The 19,670-nt window shown below is 39.4% G+C and overlaps 1 protein-coding gene across 1 annotated transcript in view; it reads right to left on the bottom strand.

The window, feature by feature from the left end:
- The window catches only part of sphkap (SPHK1 interactor, AKAP domain containing), a 129,576-nt gene extending 113,796 nt beyond the window's left edge, over positions 1-15,780 (bottom strand). The window contains exon 1 of the mRNA XM_063906213.1: positions 15,688-15,780. The gene's annotated coding sequence lies outside the window, so the exon portion shown is untranslated. The remainder of the gene's footprint in view (positions 1-15,687) is intronic.
- Between the last annotated feature and the right edge of the window lie 3,890 nt (positions 15,781-19,670).

Below are 19,670 nucleotides of genomic sequence, written 5' to 3'. Positions count from 1 at the left end.
AGCTTCTGCAGTGTCCCCACACTTTATTAATTCCCAAAACAATTCCAAAATGTTGTTACATTCAGAAGCTTTCTTATGCAGCTGCATCTTCTTGAAAGACCCCAAAATAACTGGAAAAATTGATTGAAAAAAAAGGATTGAATCTGTGACAACAAATCAGCTCTTCTTAGCGCTGCAGAAAACGTGTCTGATTGTACAATTTGTTAGAAGTACCAACGCCATCTTAGCTTTTGATTGCCGCCACTCCAGCCAAACCACATGTCCATACTTATCAGCGGGACAGAGGGAAAGTGAGTCTCAGCTGCTCACAAACTCAGAGTCTGCAAACTAAAGTCGGATGTTCATAGAAGCCGGTGAACTGTTACACAGCAGAGGAAATCTCATTTCTGACAAACGCACAAAAAAAGGAGCCATTGTCGTAAGGTGCGGCAGGTGTCAAATTAAACCTGTGTGTTTATTTATCTGGAGAGCGGCAGCACACTGAGCAATTTGCAGCCATGTACAACGGCCAGGTTTAGCATAACATATGGCAACACCGTGTCATGCAACAGGGACGAGAACGAACTGAAGCTGAACACAACTGCCTCAGTGTGATTTCAGATATTGAGGCATTTGCAAGAAATAATTGATCACAAAGACCTTTTGACAAACACACACACACATTGTTGTTGACACCCACAGAGGCGGATCAAACAGTAACAGGTATTACGTAAGAAAGCACTCACCACACTTATGAGGGTCGATCTGTCTTTCTTTGTTAATGGTGCTTTTTTTATATAAATCCGTCCCTGCTGTCCCGCTGTGTCTATAGCTACCTCTCTCTGAAGCTTGGGATAAAGGGTATTAAGCTTGTGTGTGTGTGTGTGTGTGTGTGCGTGTCTAATCCCTGCTGAGAACACTGGGTGCTTGGCAGCAAATGCTCACTGGAGAGTTGAAAACACCAAAGCAAACAGGGGTTAACTTGGACTTGTTATGAGGTGGGGTCGTGTTGTCTTACGCTGGCTCAAAGAAACCTTGTTACTTTTTTAATCGTTTAACAGATCAATCACGTTTTTAGAAGTATAATTAGGTGATGTATTAAATAATCAACAATATTCCTCAGTAGTCACATTCCCAACGGGGGACTGACAGCGCTCCTTTCTCTACATGTTCGAGTACTTCATCACAGCATCACAATAATTTAAGATGCAAATTCACACCCACTCTGGTCCACATGCATTGATCCCTTCATTGTGAACAGAGACGGAGAAGAGTGGGTGGTGAGGGCTGACTGGCAGTATTTTTCAAGCTGTACACAGGCTGGACCAGTAGCCTTTCAGTAAAACTCTCCCGACACAATTGAGGAAATATAAGCAAAAATAATATAACTTTGGTCTGCTTTTTTACAGCCGATGTGCTTGGGTGACCCTTGGATAAGCTAAGTTCTGCTTACTACCCACTTTTTTTAGTTTCTGCTTGTACAATAGATTCGACTAATCAATCACTTTAGTTGACATATCTGGGTTTTTCCAAAAGGAATAATGCATAAGGTAAACTTTATACAGATATCTACTATGACTGGTTTGGAAATTAGTGATTCAGCATCAAAAACTGATCAAAAAACAACTAATTGTCCACTGACCTGTGAAACTGAGTGTGCCCACAACAAATCACGCAATAGAATCACTTTAAATCTTGGGGTTATTGATCGTAACTTTCTTGGAAATAAGTCATGAAAAAAGCATAGAAAATTACTAACGATTTGAACAATTTAAGCCAGTTTCATGATCATCTGCGGGATCTGCTTCGTGGGTAGCTATGGTGAGGTTTGGTATTCAAAGGTCTTACCCACATTATTATTATCTCTATCCCATCCCCCGACCCTAACTCATCATCATCTTTGAAAGGTTATTGTTGAATGTATTTATTTTGCTCTCTACTTGTTCACTTTCCACCTGTATTCCCTTTAGTTTTTAGTGTTGACATCACAGAATAACTAGGAAGCACACGGAGCCAACTGAATGGAGTTAATTGGATATATTTGTGTACCTTCTGCTGACGACAGTCCGGCTTTAATCAGCCTCACGCCCGGAAAAGGACATCAAGCAAACACCTCAAAAATAGATGAGTGGACTGTATGAAGAGCCCTTAACAGGACTAGTCCTTTACACTGACGCCAGCAGTGGAGGACAAAAGCCAAAACTTGACCACAAGCCAAACTCTGCTTTCAGGACCAGTAAGGAGACGACTGCCTTGAGAGTAGAGAGTTACCTGCTGGATAAATGAAGGAACTGAACCTGCTCTGCTCTCTGACAACTACAAAGACCTTCAATGTGTGTTTGAAGGAGGCATTTCACCTCCAAATACTACAGTGTAAGACGGTAAAATGCAGCGACACATTGTTCTTAGCTAACCTATTTAGATTATAGTTAAGATTAGACATAAACGGAAGAGGATATAGGGTCATATCTTTTTGAGAACTGACCAAAACTGACATTTTTGTGAGAAATTTGGGGGAAAAATGTAAATTCTTAGAGAAAAAAGATAGAATTTTGTGATTTAAGTCAGAATTTCAACGGAGAAACTTTTTTTACCTCTGGTCAGACCTCAGTGTTTACATGTGGCTCTAACCCTCTTCCGTAGATATACTTTATTTATCATAAATTGGGCCAGCTGATGGAAAGATTTCCTGTATTAGTCCTTGTCAAAACTATAAAATAACATCATTTATTAATTTCCCTTTGATTAAAGAATATGATTTTTGGTAGATTTCCCAAAACGGAGAAGCCAGGAACTAATTTGACCCGTGTTCAGCCTGGTCTGTTGACTAACCTCAACAGACTGTATGAGCTTTTGCAGTGTTGTCAGGTTACACACACACACACACACACACCCGGGGGCTACCCACCACGGTCACATATGCTCGGCCTGTGAGCAGCTGAGTTTTCGGTGCAAACTTCAGCTGCTGCCTTAAAAAGCCACTTGATTTACGCAATTCTGGAAATGCAATCAAAAACAGAAAGGATTTTATTCAGATTCCTTCACTTTCATTCTTGAGTTGCGCAAAAAAATGATTGCACCAGAGCGAGTCAGCAACTGTTTCTGCTGATGATAATTACAGCGTGAATCCAGCGAAACCAAAGGACGTGAAATAGTTATCCATTATTAGTGTGTGGCTTGGAGTCTAGTCCTCACCGTCGTAAAACTATGCAGATATTAATCCCTTGTATGGATTCAGACAGACACAAACACTACTGTCCTATATTAAAGAATTACAAAAAAAGTCTCAACATATTCGTCCAAACATAACATCCCCCATGTTTATTTCCTCTCTTTTAAGGACCGTTTTTTAATGCCATTTTTTGCACTATTTGTTAATGCTCTTAAGGTCTTTCATTTTTGCAAAGCACTTTGATTTGCATTGTGTTGAATGGTGCTATGTAAATACACTTGCCTTACTAAATGACCTCCTTTTCATTAATGAGTTAGACTACAGTGGGGGGGATATAACAACATGTTTCAGTAGCTCAGTTCAGGAGCTAAACTCTCCTGCGTTGTCTGAAACACACACACAGATGTGGAGGGATTAATTCAGCATAAGTGCACCTTGCTCACCCATGATGCCTTTTGACCAAACAAAGAGCTCCCTACACCACTTAACCGACAATTAAACCATTACTCGGACCACTGGCTGGGTCAGTACCCAGTTCAGCACGCCTGGGGTGAATATCTTCCGGAATTAATTTAAAACAAATCTTGTTGTTCTGTTTGGTACGGTGAATTTCTGGTAGTTTTACTCTTAATGTTCACAGATTATCTGGACAGATGGGAGCAGTAGCTGCACACTAGCGTCTTAAAGTACTCTACTCTCTGAGAGGGTGTCAGTGTTACGTCCAAACAAAACCCGGGTGTCTTGGGATGGATCGTCTTTCCTAAATCTGACCTAATCTAAGAACGGGCATAGCAGCTCAGTCAGAAAGCTGTGTTTCTCCAAAAAGAGTACAGCTCTTATCTGACAAGAGTATGCAAAGGGTGAGGGTTTCTATTATTTCCATTTCATTCAGCTTTTATCTAACCAGACAGGTCCATTAAGATCTGTTTGATATGCGGGTGATACGTTCTCACCAGAGATATTCAAGTCCAAAGATGGGCTCTTTATCTCCTTTCTTTTCTTTGAGATAAATATTACTTTTGTCAATCCAGTGCTGAAAACATTCGCATTCAAACACTCCTCGACCTCCATCATCCACCTCATCTGCTGCTGCAGCTGCCGCTGCCCTCGCCCACAGCCTTTTTCTGTTAAGAAAATCATCTGTCCTCTCCTGCCCAGAGGAATATCACACACAGGAAGTGAAGTTAGGGGAGAAACGAGGAGAGGAGAGAGGGAGAGACAGCTGAGGTCCAAAGAACAGATTCGGAGTCAATAAGTGAAGGACGTAAGTTTATATCTGAAGAGATTGTTTTGGATGACTGGGGGCCTTCTAGCCAGTAAAGACCCGAAATCGTGAGCTCGTGTCTCAAGTTTTCTTCTTGAAATGTTTAGAAATTCTATAATTAAACACACCGTTCATTAATCTGGGATTGAGTACATTTGGCGGTTAATAAACCTATAGTGACAGAGATATTTCTTTCAAAATACTGTTTATTTTTTCCTACTTTCTGCAGTGAAACAAAATGATACTTCAAAGCATCCAGCATATTGCACTTTTCCAATCAACTCTTAGTGTTGATGCCTTAGACATAAGACAGCTGTATGTGCTTTTAGAAAGATCATTCGTGGTCAAGCAAAAATAGTTCTTCCCACATAGTGACTCTCATTATGTGAAATGGTGTTAAGAGGTAACCCATGGAGTTCATCAAAACAGCAGCCTTGTTATTGTTCAGCCTCAGCGCTCTTATTAATTGCTTCCACAGCAAAACTAAGAAAGGACGTTTTCTATCAGAGCGGCCACAGGGGACTCCGCTCCGATGACCTGATCCCATTGGTCAGCATTTTGTTTCCCTTCATTTGCTTTAATATCACATCAAATGTTCCTAATTAACAAAAGGTCTCAGAGCTATCAGCACCTACTGCTGTGACACACAGTCGCCCAACACTTTTAAAAATGTTTCATTGGCCACGGGCGAACGATGACTTCTAACCCATGACTCCAGCTGCTTTCTCTACCTTACCAATTAGCATCAGACTTTAAGTGAAAGCAGATCACAGGTGAAGAAACAGATCCAATCCAGCTTTATTTAGAAAGCACTTTAAAACCGCCAGACCAAAGGGCTGTACAGAGAAATACAAAAGTCACTCGGCGCACAAAACAAAACCAAATACAGATAAGAACACAAAATAAAAAACACATAAAAACAACATGCCTTTTAAATGCAATAAATAGCAAACATCTATAAAATGCAGATTTTAAAACGGACAGTGTGGGAGCCTGTCTAATGAAAAAACACATTTCATTTAGCTAACATATTTATCCAAAGCGACTTCCAATATGCAATAAACCATAAAGATACACACACAAAGAAACAACAAGAAAAGAGCAGGTATATTCGCCTCAAATAAACCATTAAAGTGCTGGTAATAATTGACAGCAGAAGAACTAATGGGATGGGGACTTGGGTTTTTAAAAGCGGAAACAATCTAAGAACCCATTCCAAAATGCCAATTGTGATTATCGTTTCCGTAAAGTCTATGATATAATCACTCACAGCTAACGTTAGCGGTTAGCAGTCCTTCGTTGCATTGAAATACATCCTGCTTCATTCAGCAATATTAGCATCTTCAATCAGGAAACTTAAACACAAAAAGTGGAGTAAAGAAGATGTTTTCACAAATCATTTAAACACATTTATAGATATACCATCTTCAGTCAAATAGAAAAGTGTGAAAATTAATTTATGGAGCAAAGAAAGTCTTGCGAAATGAGCATGTGACCTGTTCGGACCCCTTCAAAGAGTCTGAATCTGTAGGAGTCAAAAAGGGCAGGAACCACATCAGCTGGCTATGACTGCCAATCTTCTTTTGAAGGGGTATCCAGTTTAGCTGGAGCATCAAGGAATGGAAAGAGGGGACGGTCCTTTTTCTCCGTCACCACCCCCGAGCTCTCCTGGTTTTATTTATTTTCTGAGCTTAGACACTCTCATGCACAACACACACTGAATTTCATGAGGGCCAAAGCAGGGGCCTTTTCAAAATGTATGCAAAAGCAAAGTCCACAGGAAGATGAAGGTAAGGAAGGAAATCCCAACAAAGGGAAAAGGACGAAGGATCTCAGAGTAGGAAAGGTAAACAGACCAACAAAGCATAGGAAAGGGATTGAGGAGAAAGCAAGAGCAGCAAAGAGAAAGGTCATGGTCATAATTGGGGCCATTCATCATAGGACAGTTTTAGGAGTAGGTGTTACGTGCCATCCAGTGAACCAGCGGCTCTCTGAGTGGCGGATGATAAGGCATTTCAGAGCCATGCAGCCGGCAAACAGCTTCTAGCCCTTTACTGCTGCACAACGCTTCAGCATGCAAGGTTATTGGGGACTGTTGGTAACTCAACATAGATTATGTGAAAGCTTTATCAGTATGTGAATATAGCACGTCAATAACAACACCAGTGAAATTTCACAACTCTTTGATACCCACCACGGTAAAAAACTGAAAGAACTTCAACATACGCTTGCTTGTTTTATGGTTGCCTGCTGGTGTTGTCGTTGAACCTAAAAGAGGTCATTATTCCCTCTGTAAAGGAAAACTATTTCTTCAAAGCAACTTTAGGCTTTTTACTTTTTTTGTAAGACTATATTTGAAAGCATCATGATGAAATTATATGTGACCTTCGCCTAATACTCATTTTTACAAAAGAAAACTTGAAAGCATCACAATGGAACTCAATGGAGCCTCACTCCAATTTTGACACAGATTTGGTCACAGTGTAGCATTATATTAGCCTGGTCCTACCCGACTCTCGTACTACATTTGTACAGAGCGCCGGGCCACTCCCCATTGACAAGTGTTTTTTACTTGAAGGTGGGTACTCTGTTGAAGTTTAAAGCTATTGGATCTGCCCAGTGCTACTCTGGTTCTGCCATAACCAATCGCTAACGTTTGGTCGTGAAGCGTGTCGTGCGCGGCAGCGTTGCCAAAACGGACCGAATGGCTTCGCTCGCATCTACAACTCATCGCTGAACTACAACTCAAACTCGCGCACGACCTCAACGTCATCGTTCTCAGCCACTCCCTCTGTTGGCTGATTGCACAGGTAACGAATGGCCGGAGAAAACCCGCGAATATACCGAAAACCCAGAACTACTACTGAAGGGAAATGACGATTGAGCGGAAGTACGTAGGAGGGCGGAGCCAGACTAATATTATATAGGGATGAACTGCAAACTAACTGTCATCATCCTTGGGACCTTTTATATTATTCTTGTCCAATTTTAACTCATTCTAAATGTCGACTTTTAAAAATGTGCGATCATTTTTTTTATACTTATCACTTTCCCCAAAAATATTTTAAAAAATCAGACTTTTTTCTAAAGTTGTACTTTTTTAAACTAGGTCTCCTTTTGTCCATTTTGACACAGATTTGGTCACAGTGCAGCAGTATCTAGGGATGAACTGCAAACTAATTCTCGTCGTCCTTGGGACACCGTTATCTGGAGCCATGATGGTACCACCCAGTACTTCATTAGTTGGATATCAAGAAGTGCCTGATACAATATATACAACGTTATTTTGTATATATTGACTTTTTTGGGGGTTTTTTATACAGTATATATTAGTATTTTTTTAATTCTCGGGATTGTGGGGAACAGTATTTGGAACTCTCTGTCTATACACACAATAAAGCTGACTATGACTTTGAACGGTCTAAATTTAATCCAAACGATACCCATACCCTCCGGCAGTACTGTAGGAAATCAGGATTTTAGGAAAGATTTGGTACCACTTGGTAAGTCTCGGATATTGCGACATCCCTGGTACCAACACACTCAAACATTTGGGGGATAATAGGATTTAACACAGCATATTCCCTTAAAGCCTTTAAGAAACCATGTTTTCAATTAAAATGTGTGAGCGCCCTCTTTCCATTCATCACAAAGCAGAAGGACACACCGACCGGGAGGAGAACACAGGAGAGGAGAAGTCACTGGATGTGAAAAAAAGTTAATGGATGAAGTTCTAAAATCTTAACGCCACATCAATCAAGCTTCCTTATTCAACTCGCCTAAGGACACAGCAGTTAATTCCCCTCAACCACAGTCTCGTACAGCACAATGGGAGCCTCTTGCCACAAGACGAAATGAGTGTGGGGACAGCTAAAGTGGAAGAGAACTGGAAAGAGATAAAAGAAGAAGAGCAGAATATATTATGCAGAGAGGATAAACCGGAGAAGGATTTAAAAAAGGCTCGAGCACAAAGAGAGGAACCATAGAGGAAGGGGCTGACAGATGTTGTTTTGTTACACGAGGTAAACAAATAAACTTTGCAGTCACATCCCTTACAGCATTCCTTGACATTCTCCATAAGCTCTGGCCTTTATATTATACTGTCTTGTCTTACGGTAATATAACGCTCGCAAAATCCACACACTGTGCCGTGGAATGATAGGATTATTATCAGGCTGAAATAAATGAGCTTAATAATTTACTTCAGTCTGCGAGGGGAGTCTCCTGAGAGCTGATCTTATGCAAGCTGCCTTGTTAAGTACTGAAAAAGGTCATGTGAAAGTCTGCCAGGAAGGAGATATTTTTACATTTAGTACTTGGAAATATATCCATATATTATCCCTATTTCAATTCAAGACATCATCTCAGATTTCCGATATCGTAACACCGCATTAATATCCATTGTCCTGTTTTTGAAGGCTTTCAAGTGATTTAATTTTCTGAATTTACCTGACGGTTCCAGATGTTTTATAATTGGCCTTTAGCCATTATATCCACACACCCATTGTTAATCAGAAATGTCATTGTGTAAATATTGTTTTCAAAGCACTAAGTGTCAACCAGAAGATACAGATATTGGATTTTCTCCATTTCTTATTTGTATGGTTTATACAGTATATTATAAACAGTATAAAGTAATTATTATTTGGACCTTTTATATTTGCAAACATTAACTCATTAGATCAGACTTCTCGAAATGTGTTTTAATTTATTGTTGTTCTACTTTTTAGAATTTTTTCTAAATGTCAACGATTATTTTTGTCTAAATTTTGACTTTTTTAATTACTGACTTTTCTTCAAAATGATCACTGTTTTCCAAAAAATAAATCTGACTTTTTCAAATTTCAGAAATGTTTTCGAAATGTCAACTTTTAAAAATGTCGATTATAAAAAATCATAATTTTTTCCCCCAAAAAAAGTCAGACGAGTCTAAATTTCGACTTTTAAAAATCTCCCGCTATGTTTCTAATTATTCTAACTCCTTCATGTGGCCTTCATCATCTTTTGTTTTTAAATGCACACTTTTTGTCTCCCATTTTTTTTCCCGTTCTATTTTCTTTTCAAACTTCTGTATTTTTTTTCCCAAATTTCGACTTTTTTGAATTTCCAACTATTTCCTCCAAATGATCGCTTTTTTTTTAATGTAAACGCTGCTCTAGACACAATAAGACGGATGAAAAAAACACATCAGGAGTCTGAGCTGAGCGTACAGCGCGGTGAAGTTATGACCTTGGCGATGGCCCTGAGTGAGTTCATGCATGTCTGGTGGAGGCCTCCACAGTGATGTGTCACACCTTTGAGGAAAGTGATATGGTAATGGGATGGTTGTCGAGGTCATATACACAGTAGATCCATCAAAGACGAAAACATACACAGGGAAGGTGTACATGTTATCCATTCAAGTAAACCCTCCGCTGGAAATAGACCGACAAAAAGCCTGTTTGAAGTGCAGGAAGGTCTTGGTCGACCTATACTCACAGGAAGCTGAGGAAAATAATTAGTGACTTTGAACAGCGTTTTTCCACAATCATGCAAAAGCAGCACTTTAAATCTTGTCTTTACCAGCGATGTGGGCTCTTAAATGTCTCTGAAAAAGGTCATATTATATATAAATAGCAATAAAATTATGGGATTCATAGACCTGTATAAAAAGGGACTCACTATTTTAGGTATTAAGAGTTGAGTTTATTTTCCTCAGTTAATTGTAATAATAATAGTGTTAAAGGTATGTGCTGCCCGAGAGGAAAAGGTTGATTGCCCACCAGTTATTTTTCTATAAAGTATATAACAATCCCTTCTGGCAGCTCTGGTTGATTTTGTTTTTGTGAATTCATTGAGCAGGAGGGGGTGTTTCTTTTGACTATGACTTAGTAGCGTTTCCAATAACACAGCTCTCATGAGACCAACATCTCAAAGATTGCAGCACAGTTGTGTTTTATGAACCAACACAGAGCCAGCCTTTACTCCAAAAAACCAAAAGGAAGATTCAAATAGTTTTCAAACACACCATTGCTCCGTCAAGGCTGAAGTAAGGGTATGATACAGTGAAACAAAACCCTGTGGGGAATCACTGACTCCAGCATTGTTCTATCCATCACTCTTCTGAAAAACTTGCAGGGAAGATCACTTGTATAGATTTCCAGGTCTGCTGACAACATAAATATTTCATGTATTCAATATCACGTAGAAAAATAACAGAAACACACAGACAGTGAATCCTTTGCTACAGTCCTGTATCTGTTCTGGGTCAAGCTGTCAAAACGCAAGCAAAGTGAAACCTTTGAAAACAAGAACAATTCCAGCACTCTTTGGGATCAACACCACCTTAACAGTGTACCATAATACCACTAATGTGACTATTTAATCACAATTCATACCACCATAAAACCTCCTTCTTTCACTAATCTGTGGTCGGGTCGCAGGGGAAGCAGTTCCATTGGAGGGCCCCAAACTTCTCTTTCCTTGCCCACACCAACCAGCTCTGACTAGAGAATTTGTAGCCTCCTCCCGGATGGATGTGCCTGAAACACCGCCCTAGGGAGGAGGCATGCAGGTGGCATCCTTATAAAGCTTGCTCCTTTCTACCTGAAGGAGCAGCAGTTCTACTCCGAGTCCCTCCCCTTCTCCCCTTATCCTTAAGGAGACTAAGCCACCATCTGGAGAAAACCCATTTTGTTCGGTTGTATAAACGATCTGGTACTTTCAGTAATGACCCATCCTTCATGACCATAAGGCTGGGTATGGGAACAAATATAGACCGGTAGATTTAGAGCTTTACCTTCTAGCTCAGCTCTCCCTTCGTCACAATGGTTCAGTGAAGTGACTGCAATAACCGCTGCCGCTCTGATTCTCCATAAAACCATACAGACCTACAAACTGTGGATGTGTATTTGGTTGTGCACATATTGTTTTCCATGAAAGAAGGGTCTCCCAGTGACTTTCAAAAGTCTTTCTATAGCAAGAAAAACACCCATGATGGGACACTTTCCTTTTCACACATACGCACAAAAACATCGACCAAGGTTATTCCTATCTTCTTTAAGGAAATCCACTTTATATGTGGAGAAAAACACAGAGGTATTTTAGGTCAAGGATACGGTGGTTTCTGTATTTCCCCCCATAGTCAACAGCTGTGCCATTAGTGGAGTTTTCTTTGTGTGAAAGAATAACCCCGCCTCCACACGAGGAACACCTGTTTGTTGCTATAAATAAACACGGATATACTCTTCTTTATGAATGTTTCTGTCTGTCTTTTGAGGTTACGCATAATCAGGATAGAAGACAGTTAAAGATACTTCAAGAACACTTCAAGAGTTTCCTCACCCGCTGAATTGATGCTGGAGCTTTGACCCGTTTACCAAAAGTAACATCTAGTGGATCTTTATACAAGGACATTACACCTAGAGAAAATAGTAACAAAGCAAGATATTTTTGGACAGAAGGAATTCTAATCATCACACCTTTTCTTTATACCACAATATATATTATTAAGCAAACAGAGTGTGTGCTAGCAGCTCTCTGAAACAGTCCCTAGGCACAATAGTGCTTTGGGCTGAATGATTTACTCACCATTTAATCAATTCAATAATTTATAACATCACAAGGTAATGAAGAGTGCTTACACATTTAGTTTTAAAACCAAAACAATACTTCATTTGTTAAAATACATCATTATTTCATACTTTACCAACAAATATTTGATATAAAATGAAACATTAAACTTTATAGTTTGGGATTTACTTTCTTTAAAAAAGGAATTTAGTCATTGTTGAAGCTTTACATCTCAACTTAGCATGTATTTAGCATTTCATAACTAGCACTGAGCGCGTTCTACACTTGAATTTGATGGTGACCGTAAATTAAATCATTGGTCAAAGTAAAAAAGTATCTTAGGGGTTAAGATGTAGATCATAAATAGCATCAGTTTGAGTTTGAGTTTCAACGCTTGCCTTTTTTACAAATCAAAACCACAAGTATTGCAGCATAGTTTGCCTTTTTTTCAGATGAAGTAAAAGCCAGGGGACTCGCAGACACAAACAACAACATGTCCAACTTCTGAGGAGCTTCTTCTCTGCGCTCTACAAAGACTGTAGACTATAAATCAAGCTTCTGCTTTCAAAAGCAGCAAGCAGAATGTGTTTATCTCTGATCTGTTACCCTACAATAAGTGTGTGTAGCCTGTGTGTGTGAATAATATGTGTTGTTGTTATCTGTTACTTACCGGTGCATATCAGTACACCAAGTCACAGTCTGGGAAGAGATTTATTTTATGAATGCCGAGTACTGAGATTAAATTTGGTGTCTATAGTTCTGACCCCGCGAGCAAACACTGAGCTCTGCAGAGATCGGGGAGTTGCAGGTAATCAACTTCCCCTCCTCATAATCACATTAGATCCAGAACACGATGCCAGCTATTATAGGGCAGAATTTAAGACTATATAAAAGCATCTTAACAGGGCCATCGAGCTGATATGCAGCAGCAGGCTAAGACAAAATAAAGCATATACAGTGGTATGCAAAAGTTTGGGCACCCCTTAGGAAAACCACTGCATCAGTTTGTCACTTGCTGAGCTTTTGAAGCAGCAACTTCATTTTAACATATGTTATACCTTATGGTAACAGAAACATCTCAGTAGTGAAATAACTTTTATTGGTCAAACAGAAACATGTTTATGTGCATTCAAACAAAAATAGGCATGTGCATAAATTTGGGCACCCCTAAGAAATAATTCCATTAATATTTAGTATTGCCTCCTTTTGCTGCAATAACGGCCTGTAGACGCCTCCTGTAGCCACAGACAAGTCCCTTAAGCCTGGCAGGTGGTATTTTGGCCCATTCTTCCACACAAAACGTCTCCAGTTCAGTCAGGTTTCTTGGCCTCCGTGCATGGACAGCCTTCTTCAAATAAATCCATACATTTTCAATGATGTTAAGGTCTGGGGACTGGGATGGCCATTCCAGAACATTGTACCTGTGCTTCTGCATGAATTCCTTGGTGGATTTTGATCGGTGCTTAGGATCATTGTCCTGCTGAAAAATCCAACCCCGGCGTAGCTTCAACTTTGTGACTGACTCTAGAACATTCTTGTCAAGAATCTCCTGGTACTGTAAGGAATTCATGTGGCCCTCAACTTTAACAAGTTTTCCAGTACCTGTGCTAGCCACACAGCCCCATAACATGATAGATCCTCCACCAAATTTTACAGTGGGCAACAAGTTCTTTTCATTGAATGCAGTGTGTTTTTTTCGCCATGCATATCTGTTCATGTTATGACCAAATAACTCAATCTTGGTCTCATCTGACCACAGTATTTTGTTCCAAAATGCTTCTGGCTTGTCCAGATGTGCTTTTGCATACCTCATGCGACTCTTCTTGTGATTAACACTCAGGAAAGGCTTTTTGCACATCACCCTTCCAATGAGCTCTTCCTGGTGCAAAGTACGCTGGATTGTGGAACGGTGAACAACTACACCATCAGCAGCCAGATGTTGTTGTAGTTCTCTGGAGGTGGTCTGTGGCTTCTCTGTGACCATTTTCACCATCCTTCGCCTGTGCCTTTCCCCTATTTTTGTCGGCCTACCACATCTTTCCTTCACACGGACTGTTCCTGTGGCCTTCCATTTCACAACTACGTTTCTGACTGTGGAGACAGACAGTTTAAACCTGTCAGATAATTTTTTGTACCCTTCTCCTAATTTATAATGTTGGATTATCTTAGCTTTCAGGTCAGTGGAGAGTTGTTTTGAGGTCCCCATCTTGCCACTCCCTAAGAAAGAACCTAGGCCAGGCACAGCCAGCTATTACCTATGTTAAATAGCCTTTTTCATGATTGGTTCCACCTGTCTTTGTAATTGAAGGTCTAATGAGCTAATCAAAGCAATTTTGTGCAGCAACCTGTCAGCTATAAATCCGTACAGGTGTTGAAATGAATGCTATTTATAAGGGTGCCCAAACTTTTGCACATCCCATTTTTTGCATTTTATTTTATTATAATAAAACTATGTAATGCTACCCTAAGAATTTTGGTCTGGAAAACACTAAAACGTCTACATCTTTGTAGGAAAACAAATGTTGTTGCTGTGATCTTCTATTATAAAGGAAAAGCAAATTGTCATGAAATCTCAGAGGGGTGCCCAAACTTTTGCATACCACTGTATATAGCATTTATAAAGCATATTAACATCCCCACAAATCCATGGCTTATTGCAGACAATCTCTTCTTATGAAATGTTGTGACGAGCAGATGATTATCAGCCAAGGTAGACGGTAACATGAAGGATCTCAGTTTGATTTTTAAGTAAAATATCGAAAAGAAAATGTCAATAACTTCCATGTAGTGTGACGCAGTGACACCGTATCCATACCAGATATTATTTCTACACATGACCATTTAGAGCACCTCTTTTTACTGAATTTGATTGGATTTTTTTTTATTTAAAGTGAATATATTTTTGAAAAAATAGCAGATAATTGCTTGTAAACCCTTGGATTTTTTTCAATTTCGTCCATATTATTTATCCAAATCAATGTCTACAAGGGACAAAACACCACATTTTAGTGCTTTTTCTATTTTCTATTCATCATTCTTAAAATGTTGATAATTCTAATTGAAAAGTTAAGATATTATTCAATAACATCCACATCATGTGATTTGCTGAAGTGATTTCAAAGCAGAGTTTATATAACTATCTGAAAAAGAGGGACACTATTTCTGTGTGAAAATTCAGCAGTTCTTCAATGTCATGTGACCTAGTGAATCCATATTGATGCAGCTTAGTAGGAAAACTTGAAGAGTTGAAGCTTGAAAAGTTATTTATTGATGGTCCCTAATGGAAACCCTGTGGTTGAGAGAGAGGGGCCTGTCGTGAATGTCTGTCAAATATCGAACTTCATTGCCCTTCAACAAAAGGCCTACTAGAGCACTATTTAAAATGAGTTAACAGCCTTAAACCAAAATGATAAGACTTACATTGACCACAAAACGAGACAACAGCATGAAAGCATCATACTGCACATGCCAAACAACAAAGGAACAACGTAAGCTCAGCCATGCTGCTTAAAGTGCAACAGCATTAGCTCTCAGCAACAGCAGAGAGCAGAAATGAGCAGCCAACAGATGACAAGCGACAGTCAACAATCAATTAGCAGCCTCATAGCTTCGGCTAAATGTGTAGCTTGTGAGCTGCATTACTAGCATTGCTAAGCACGCTGATGGACCACAAATAAAACACTCACAATATGCAGGAACAGCACAAGCAGCAGACACTTACTTTGCTCTGGTGCAGCAGTCTCACGGGGGGAATAAATCCTTTGAGGAAAAAGTAACCAAGGTCCCAAAGCGCCAACAGAAATCTCAAAGCAATTATTTCTCCACAAAAAAAAAAACTCCTGCTGAGCTGCTTAATGTGCTGGAGCAGGTGAGCTAGCTCAAAGGATGCAGGGAGACACAAAGGGGCGTGGCTACAACTGTTCAAACACACCGCCTCATCGCAACAGGTGCGCTTGATTTCTGTGACGTCACCTAGAGCAGCGTGTGTAACTGAGAGACCCGACTAAAAGTGTGTGTCAGAATAAGTACCTCATTCAATTAATGAGTGTAACTGCTAAAAACGGTCAACCTCATCCTCTTTATTTAAATGTGTTTTAAAAATGTTAATGAATTGTATAACATTAGAAATAAAATACAGAATAAAATAAAGACCTAATATTCGATGGTTGTTGACAGGTGCAGTAATTTACCATACAGAGATGTAGAAAGGTCTCAGATGATTTACCTATGCAAAGGTATAAATACCACAATGTGTAAATACTGTTAAAGGTTAAAGTCTTGCATTCAAACTAAGTATTTTGAAAAAGTGCCAAAAGTAAAAATACTCGTTCTGAAAAAACACCTTTCTCCCACTAATATTTCATGATCTAATAATATAATGATTAATGCATTTTAATTAATGTTGTAGATGCAAAGGGGGAATTAATATCAATATTTAAGTTACTTTAATAAAGTCTAATTTGAAAGAAAAAATGTCTTGCCAAGTTAACACAGGAATTTGCTTTGGAGTAAATGCTGCATACATAGACAGAGAACGAGGAATAAGTTGTAGAGAAGGAGCAACAAATAGTACAATATAAACACAACTTTAAAGAGTATAATAAAAATACAAATAAACATATGATTTGTTCCAAATATAAAACTAAGTACAGTAAAAATATGACGAATACTATACTCAAAATGGAGATCAATTATACATTTATATGATGAACTTTAGGTTGATTACGTGTTTGTTTGTATCTCAAAATGAACTTATTAAATAAATGTATGGTAAAACAAAATACAATATGTTCCTCATTATAGGGAAGTAGGAGTGTAGAGTAGCAGGAAATACTCATATAAAGCATGACTTCCTCTAAAGTGCAGTCTTTGAATGAATGTACTTAGGTATTGTTCATTCCCCCGACCATGTGATTAGTACTCATACACTCACTTTACTCCTCGGACCTGTAAACAGGAACTCAATCCTCTCAGGTACAGAGTCAGGGCTTAGTGCTTCACCTCTCCACCTTCTTAGAAGTTAAGCTAAAGCTCCCGCAAAGGTTGCCTTGGATAACCTCTGAAGCGTTTCTGCTCACGCTCTCCTCATGGCTACCAATATATTTCTCATGGATGTGGATTTTGACAGAGGACCGGGTATATCTCGGGGGCTGCACGCTCAAAAATGGTAATCAGCTGTGAATGGTGGCAACAGGAGAAAGGCGGTGGTGATGGAGGGGTGAGAGAGCATGCTCGTTAAGGGATGAGTAATTGGCCCTGAAGGAGACGAGGATTTCATTAACCCTTCATCTGAGGACTGTTTCCTCTCAATCTCTCTCTCGTTTCTCCTCCTGGCTCTCCACGTCTCCCTCCCTCTCTAACCAGGTGGATGACTGGCCTGTCAGAAGGCTAACTGCACCACTCACCCGGAAAATGAATGGCTTTTCATGTGGTGCATTCGCTGCAGTCAGTAAGGCTTTGAGGCTATTACCACATCCCCAACGGGCAGAATCCTGCAGGCACTGGGACGCCAACAAATATATTTTTAGTGTGCATGGTCAAATATATGTGTGTAAGCCTAGGGCCAGTAACAGGAAGCATGTAAAGGAGTTCAGTATGAAGAGATTTCCTCCCACTGCTTACATTAAAGATACTGAAACAGTTAATCAGAGTATTTAAAAATGTTAAGTGATTCATAAATATCTTTAATGCAATTTTCTTGAAGAGGCCCTATATTGCTCTTTGGAGGTTTCCCTTTCTGGTAGTGTTAGAAAACAACAAATTAAAGCACTTTTTGAACATTAATGCATGTAAACATGTCAAACAAAATACATATATTAACCTGAAATGAGCAGAATAGGCCCCTTTCAGCTCCTTTTTTGCACAGAATATTGAATTCAAACTAAAATCAATTGAAAAATATATGTCAAACCAACATCACGTCGTATACATTTGTCTTACGGGGCTTTCTAAACAGATCAACAAAACATAAAAGACACGTCCTTTTGCCAAATCATAATGTCAAACGTATATAAAATAAAGGTTCAGAAACAACCTTTGAGATCGTTATTCTCTCGTTGCTGAGAGCTGCATTCTCAATTTGCTTTGTAGCCAAGCTAGCGGCTAATATCTCACTTATCATTGTAAGGATTTCTAAATCCTTGATGTTTGTGGACCCCTAAGAGTACAAACCAAATGATCAACTTTGGAGAGATTTCCTCATAAAATCATGGCTGGACAACTATTGAATGCACCACCACAAGCCACACCCCCTTAGGATGAAATGTAATAACTTCGGTAATCCCCTTAGCCTATCACGTACAAGGTGTTGGAGCGCTAGCCGATAGAAGCGCAAGTGTTACATAGTGATGTCTCTATGTAGGTGGTGATTTTAGCCTTTGCAGACCATTTACATGCACTACAGGAAGTGGAAAACCCCAAAAAGCACTATCGGGCCTCTCATATCACACCTATAAACAGTGTATGTCCCATGTCACATCTTCAGTTTGAAGTCATCATCACTTTAGCCTGTCACAGTCACAATCTAGATAACAACTGCCAGACAGAGAGATAAATCAGACTTGAACATGTCCTGCAGCGTGTGCTAAATGTGACGTTGTTTGTGTGACAGTAAATATGAATAGCTAAGGTTACATCATCATTTGAACTATAAAAAAATGTGATGTTTTTCTTGGCTCAACTGTGTTTCTTTCTACGTGTTTAATCAACTCATCATAGAAACACCTCACAGTTTCTCAAATGTCATGAATACGTTTATGTAAAGTATGCTCTTGGCTGTTTTCCCCCCCTTGCCACTTAGTCTGCCAATCTTTTCATTATAAGCTCGCGGCTGTGTCTCCCTGGTCTATCAGAGAGGATGAGTGAGTGACCCTTGACACGTCGACATGAAGACTGCAGGTCAATCAAACCCATGGGGGTCTGACTTCATTCACTATCCTCAAGAGTTGGCATTTGAATTTAAGGTAGAGAAGGACGGAGACAAGAGAGGATGTGAGAGATTTCTGAAGCTTGTGTTTTCTTCTCCGCAGGCATGCCTCACATCGGCTCTGTACATTTCCCACCCTTATCACGGACCACACAGAGCATAAAATATAAGCCTGGCTTTGGTACCGAGTCAACACACAAAAGCACTGAGCGTATGAAGTAAACAGAGGGATGTTTTCACAGTGCATGTGAGGGCAGTGACAGCCGGAGGACACAGTGAATAAAATACTTAAACCAGTTCATTTGCATTTCCAGCTAAACATTATAGTCAAATCATCCGTGGAGAGGTTGTAATATTTATCCTGATGTGGTATTAAACATCCATTTAAAGACCTAGCGTAAATATTCTACTTTATTTTAATGCTGCATACTATACTTCTATTTAAAGGTGTCCTAATCTCTGGTTTTATGCCTTCACTCCAGTGACAGCAAACGTAGGAAAGATGTTGTTTTCTAAATGTCCGTCCGTCCCATTACAAAAAAACAGATAGCTCAGGGAGCTTGTGGACATTTCTTCAAATTTGATAGGAACATCTAATTGAATTTGGTGACCTAACAATACACGTTGTTCCCAGAGATGACTGAAAGGATAAACTGATTATTATGGAGGCGGTAATTCTGGTTCTGTTCATTTAAAAACTGTCTTCTCTCTTTTGGAAAACTGAAAATGTGTAACTTGGTTGTCATCGCTTGTATTAAAATGTCTATTTGATGAGTGTA

This window comes from Eleginops maclovinus, chromosome 18 (assembly GCF_036324505.1).
Source record: "Eleginops maclovinus isolate JMC-PN-2008 ecotype Puerto Natales chromosome 18, JC_Emac_rtc_rv5, whole genome shotgun sequence".
NCBI lineage: Eukaryota > Metazoa > Chordata > Actinopteri > Perciformes > Eleginopidae > Eleginops > Eleginops maclovinus.
This window is presented reverse-complemented; position numbering and strand designations above follow the sequence as displayed.